Raw genomic sequence first — 6,571 nt, 5'->3', positions numbered from 1 at the left:
TCTCTCTCTCTCTCTCTCTCTCTCTCTCTCTCTCTCTCTCTCTCTCTCTCTCTCTCTCTCTCTCTCTCTCTCTCTCTCTCTCTCTCTCTCTCTCTTTCTCTCTCTCTCTCTCTCTCTCTCTCTCTCTCTCTCTCTCTCTCTCTGTCTATCTCTGTCTCTCTCTGTCTCTCTCTCTGTCTCTCTGTGTCTCTGTCTCTCTCTGTCTCTCTTTGTCTCTCTATCTGTGTCTCTCTCTCACTCTCTCTCACTCTCTCTCCCCCTCTCTCTCCCTACCCCTCTCTCTTTCTATCTCTCCTTATATTTATATATATATATATATATATATATATATATATATATATATATATATATATATATATATATATATATATATATATATATTATGATTGATTCGGCCATTGGTATCATTTTATGACTTACAGACCTAGTTAACGATTGTCAGCGATTGCAATATCACAATGTATTGCCTGCCCTCTAGGTAACGCTCGTTACCAAGATGTTGATAGTGCTTGAGCCGAAAGCTAGGACTTTGGTAATGAGCGCCAGGGGGATATGACACCAACCAATTATCATATGACACTCATAACCAATTACATTATTTAAACAAAATATTTTTTTTCATAAATTAAATCGAACGTTTAGCAATTTAAAATGTCAAGGTACGTACAACTTGTAGCACGCTTATTTTCTTATAAAGTTCTGTCTGTGGTAAGTTTCTTATAAACTTCTGTCTGTGGTAAGTCCACTTTAATTTCTGCAAGAGACATGACAGAACGAATAGAATTTGTAGGTACACGACGAACAGGAGTGCAGTGCAGTGACATCAGACCCTTCATGCATGATCAATAGACATGTACACATTACAGGCGATATTTACAACTTGACTGGTAGGATGATGACACCGCCAGTGGTGGACTTAAAGGTGTGTCTTCATTTCTCGGGGCGCTACTTAGACTGGTCATAGACGATTTTGAGAAAGAGAATGTAACTTTTGGATGTCCAGGAAGCATTAGAAATGCTGCACCCATACCCATACAATATGTATGTTATCACACATTGCATCCATAACTTATACTGATCATCTGTTTCCAAGTACGTACGTCATGACAATATTGATATTTTGAAGAAAATTCCAGTTACCTTAGATCCTGGATTTAACTGATAATAAAAGTACATGTAATAACACTACTCTAGAGCTTCTTTTACAACTGTTACAGTATACTACGACTACAAAAGGACAACTAAATTGGTATCAAGTGCATTTCCCATGCGCCACGGACGATAATGAGTGAGGGACGTAAGAAAAAAACGACCGAAAATTCTTAACGTAGTGGGCGCACATACACTTTCTTCGCGGTGGCAGAGTATCGGTGATGAACACGACAGAACTTACGTTATAAGCCTAGTCCACGAAATGAATGAATAGAAAATATCGAAGTAAAATATCTATCTTATTTTCCCGACATTAATTGTCATTATTTGATTAGTAAACGTTAAGTTGTGCTTTTGAACGTGCTGTATGTAAAATCTGAATATGGTTGTTAAATTACTTTGACGTTGTTCGAGGATTAATCTAATCATTGCATAATATATTCACGTCGGAGTATATTACGTCAACAGCTCTCTTTTAGATCGTATTAAAGTAAATGACGTTTGGTAAATAAGTTACAATAAAGTTTTGAGTTGCCCACCTCCCTAACACAGCCCGGTTAGCTCAGACGGTAGAGCGTGGGACTTTTAATCCTAAGGTCAAGGGTTCGACCCCCTTATCGGGCGCCAGCCATTTTTTACCATCCAAAAGGGAAAATTATGCTTTGCTTTTTATTGGTTAATGTGTGTTTGCATAAATGATTATTGACAATTAAGCATCTAGTAATGAAATATTTAACTTTGTACGTACTTTGACAATAAAAAAAATTAAAGGTCTTAGTGTGAATATACAGCTTGTTAAGCCTCAGACCATTATACTATAGCGGTCTAAGATTTAGCTTTTGATGTTAAATGAGTATTTTGCATAAGGCCAGAAAATCTTTTAAAAAGATGTTCAACGGGCAACCCAGCTCATCACATTGGGTAGGTAGGTCGATATATTTTTTTATTTCACAATGTTGGACTGGGATGTTAAAACAAGCCATATATAATGATGGCAAAACATTTCAAACTGATTTCATCTCTTGCAATTTGTCTGTATGGCATTTGATTTCTATCAGTTCTACAGTTAGGAAATGAACTTATGATTAAAACAAATTGTGTAGCTTCTCTGACCCTCTCTTCTCAAAAAATGTTAAACCCGCCAAATGAAACTCCAGCATTATTTTAGCCACCTCTTCTGTCACGTACACTACAGTGGAGATATAAAATTCTACGGTACAATGATGCAGCATTAAAATAACAGTGATAACTAACTATAATAACAGTCCAAACGAGAGTACTTTACAAAGGATGTGGATTTCATATGCATAAGGAGATGTCTCATAATGAGCTCTAACCTTAGCCAGCCAGCTTCCATCTTGTTTTGAGAGAAAGACAATTATCACTATGATTACTACTGATTGGAAGGAGACACCACCAAAGATGAAAACTTTATAAGGACAATGTAGGAGGCCATTTAGAGGCATCAAATGTCAAACCATATACATAATTTAAAGTCTTACTATGCTTGAATATGGTATTAAAATACCAGAATTGAGACAATTACACTCTGCAGAGTACATATTATCTGGCTATGAAGTGTATTTTGTTTTGGCAAAGCTGAAAGATATTTTGAGGGTGCGCACTTGCTAAATGACTTCTGAAGTTTAATTTGGTTCCAAAAAATCACTAATAAAGAGCAAAACATTTCAAGACTTTCAAACTGTCAGAATGTTGATGGCCCAAAGACTGCTCAGTTCCCTTTCCCATGGTCGTAAATGTTTGCTCATTCCTTTCAGTTGGATATGCAACAAATTGATCAATATGGTATATCTTTAGCCGATCTTTAATAGAAATGGGAAAAATGAAATAGAATGGTAAAAAAGTACTCGCGCCCGATAAGGGGGTCGAACCCTTGACCTTAGGATTAAAAGTCCCACGCTCTACCGTCTGAGCTAACCGGGCTCTGTACTCTATCCCACGTTCTACCGTCTGAGCTAACCGGGCTCTCTACTCTAGTCCACGTTCTACCGTCTGAGCTAACCGGGCAACTTGACAATTTTATTGGCAACTCAAATTACCAAAACTCACTTACTCTTATTCGATTTTAAGAGACATTTTGACATAAGATACTCCCCGTCTTGAATATATTATGCGATGATTAGCCCTCGAACAATGTCATTACAATTTCATAATCAGATTTTCATCTTCCTTTTAGTACATGAATGCACAAAAACACCTTCAACTTAATTCATCAAAGAATGACAATTATTGTAAAATAAGATAGATGTCTTACTTTGGTATTTTCTATTGATTCATGTCGTGACTAGGCCTATAAATTATGTCGTTGTGTTCATCGCCAACAGTATTTTATTCAAGTGGCCATATGAATGAGGATTGAGTATTTATTGCAAATACATTGCTAAAAGCTAAAACATGTGTAAAAGTTTGTTACTGTACGTAAAGTATCAAAGATTCTACACCGTTATCTGTGTTTTGCAATTTATTGAGTTACAAACAAGGACTTGGCATATGTTGTTTCACATTGGTTTTCCAAGTAGTGCGCCATGATAAAATTGTTCTATAGATTAAAAATCCAAATGAATTCTCAATCCTCGCCAATATGGTCACTTTAACAGCGCTAGCTATATATCATTGCACTCGAAATGCAGTCTTAAAATTCACAGCGTCGTAAACCATATACCTCTTTAGGGCACCGTCTGAACGTACAACGTACCCGCCAGCAGAACTTATGTGCTTTAGCCTGCGAGAATGTAAAAATATCATAATAATACTTGTTGTATCCTACATGGAACTATTGACCTCGTCCCTTAGTTTATGGAAAAATGAAGAAAAAGAACAGTCACGCCCGATAAGGGGGTCGAACCCTTGACCTTAGGATTAAAAGTCCCACGCTCTACCGTCTGAGCTAACCGGGCTCTCTACTCTATCCCACGTTCTAAAGGCTGAGCTAACCGGGCTCTCTACTCTATTCCACGTTCTACCGGCTGAGCTAACCGGGCTCTCTACTCTATCCCACGTTCTACCGGCTCAGCTAACCGGGCTCTCTACTCTATCCCACGTTCTACCGTCTGAGCTAACCGGGCTCTCTACTCTATTCCACGTTCTACCGGCTGAGCTAACCGGGCTCTCTACTCTATCCCACGTTCTACCGGCTCAGCTAACCGGGCTCTCTACTCTATTCCACGTTCTACCGGCTGAGCTAACCGGGCTCTGTACTCTATCCCACGTTCTACCGTCTGAGCTAACCGGGCTCTCTACTCTAGTCCACGTTCTACCGGCTGAGCTAACCGGGCAACTTGACAATTTTATTGGCAACTCAAATTACCAAAACTCACTTACTCTTATTCGATTTTAAGAGAGATTTTGACATAAGATACTCCCCGTCTTGAATATATTATGCGATGATTAGCCCTCGAACAATGTCATTACAATTTCATAAACAGATTTTCATCTTCCTTTTAGTACATGAATGCACAAAACATATTCAACTTAATTCATCAAAGAATGACAATTGTTGTAAAATAAGATATATGTCTTATTTTGGTATTTTCTATTGATTCATGTCGTGACTAGGTCTATACATTATGTCGTTGTGTTCATCACCAACATTATTTTATTAAAGTGGCCATATGAATGAGGATTGAGTATCTATTGCAAATACATTGCTAAAAGCTAAAACGTGTAAAAGTTTGTTATTGTACGTAAAGTATCAAAGATTCTACACCGTTATCTGTGTTTTGCAATTTATTGAGTTACAAACAAGGACTTGGCATATGTTGTTTTACATTGGTTTTCCAAGTAGTACGTCACCATGATAAAATTGTTTAATAGATTAAAAATCCAAATGAATTTCTCAATCCTCGTCCATATTGTCACTTTAACAGTACTATCTATATATCATTGCACTCGAAATGCAGTCTTAAAATTCACAGCGTCGTAGACCATATAGACCTCTTTAGGGCACAGTCTGAACGTACAACGTACCCGCCAGCAGAACTTATGTGCTTTGGCCTGCGAGAATGTAAAAAATCATAATTATAGCCTTTATTGGGGCAATAAAAATTTACATACAGGGAGCGTGAAATCTGAATGCCTAGGTTTGATGATGGGTCACTTGGGAAAAGTGGGGTGTTGAAATAGAACGGGGGAGAGGTGGTTCAAATAAACCAATGTGTTGGGGGGGGGGGGGTATTTCGAAATAAACCAAATACATCTGAATGATTACGAACCTAGTATATATTCACACAAAATGTCTATGGTGTATTACATAGCACAGGCCATCAGTAAACATTGAAGAACATGCCTCAATAACAATGTTGAATATCGCCCTCAAGCACATAATAAATCAAACCTTTCGTTTGTACCAATTATTTCATAATATGCATCTGCTGTTATGAAATCGAAAACATGTGTTTAATCAGTGAAATATATTTATCTTTCTTCTAGTTTATAGGTTATTTTTTTAGCGATGGCAGACAAATATGAAAAACGTCTGAGGTTTTATTTGCCGGTTTAATTTTTTTACAAGTTACAACAAGCCAGTTCTCTCTCTCAGAGTGAATAACAAAAGTGCGATGTTATGACAGCATACATGTATAGATGACTTACACGTTAGTTTTCTTTTCATACTAACGTATCATAAATCACATCAAATTGATCAATATTGTATATCTTTAGGGGCAAGATCAATAGTTCAATGTAGGATAAACAACTAAGTTAGTTTATTTGGGGTTGGGGGTTGAGCCATTTTAGTTCTCATCCTATGAAATCGATTTTACTTTTAATGGATGTTTTGTAATCCTAAATACAAATTGACCAAAGAAAGGATTTTTGCTATAGTCAATGAATGGCAGTAAAATAAAGTAAAGTGTCAACAAAAGAAGTATTTTTACTCACTTCATACTGGCTTTATATTCTTAGCACTATATACTACTACACACTGATTGTGCGGTTTGAAGCAATTTTCAATTTTGGTCACTTTAGTTAGAAGGGGGGAGGTCTGAGGCCTAAGGTTAAGAATTTACTCTTTTATCCAACATTGAAATATTGATCTCGCCGCTTAGTTTAACGTTAATAGAATGGAAAAAAATGAAGTAAAAGAACAGTTGCGCCCGATAAGGGGATCGAACCCTTGACCTTAGGATTAAAAGTCCCACGCTCTACCGTCTGAGCTAACCGGGCTCCTTAGTACATATTGGCTCAACAATAATTATTTATCCCCTGTAGCTGTCAAAATGGTGACTCAGTGTTTGACATGTACAGGATTAGCAGTCCTCTACTGGAGCTATTATTAATATCGGGTGATGCAACAGTGTGTGCAACTCCTTGTATGTGTTGCTGCCGAAGTCTTATCAGTAGTGGATAGTGTAAGACAAAGGGGATTTAGAAGGTGTGAATTGGGTTGACCTTTGTAGGG

General features: G+C 37.3%; 4 non-coding genes across 4 annotated transcripts; 1 reads left to right on the top strand and 3 right to left on the bottom strand.

Annotated features, from left to right (window-relative positions):
- Positions 1 to 1,703: 1,703 nt before the first annotated feature.
- On the top strand, positions 1,704 to 1,776 carry Trnak-uuu (transfer RNA lysine (anticodon UUU)). The gene has a single exon. It is a non-coding gene; the product is annotated as a tRNA-Lys (tRNA).
- A 1,247-nt stretch (positions 1,777 to 3,023) lies between these two features.
- Positions 3,024 to 3,096, bottom strand: Trnak-uuu (transfer RNA lysine (anticodon UUU)). The gene has a single exon. It is a non-coding gene; the product is annotated as a tRNA-Lys (tRNA).
- A 901-nt stretch (positions 3,097 to 3,997) lies between these two features.
- On the bottom strand, positions 3,998 to 4,070 carry Trnak-uuu (transfer RNA lysine (anticodon UUU)). The gene has a single exon. It is a non-coding gene; the product is annotated as a tRNA-Lys (tRNA).
- Positions 4,071 to 6,263: 2,193 nt separating this feature from the next.
- Positions 6,264 to 6,336, bottom strand: Trnak-uuu (transfer RNA lysine (anticodon UUU)). Its single transcript has one exon. It is a non-coding gene; the product is annotated as a tRNA-Lys (tRNA).
- Between the last annotated feature and the right edge of the window lie 235 nt (positions 6,337 to 6,571).

The sequence above is a fragment of the Glandiceps talaboti genome, chromosome 6, assembly GCF_964340395.1.
Source record: "Glandiceps talaboti chromosome 6, keGlaTala1.1, whole genome shotgun sequence".
NCBI classification, from domain to species: domain Eukaryota; kingdom Metazoa; phylum Hemichordata; class Enteropneusta; family Spengelidae; genus Glandiceps; species Glandiceps talaboti.
This window is presented reverse-complemented; position numbering and strand designations above follow the sequence as displayed.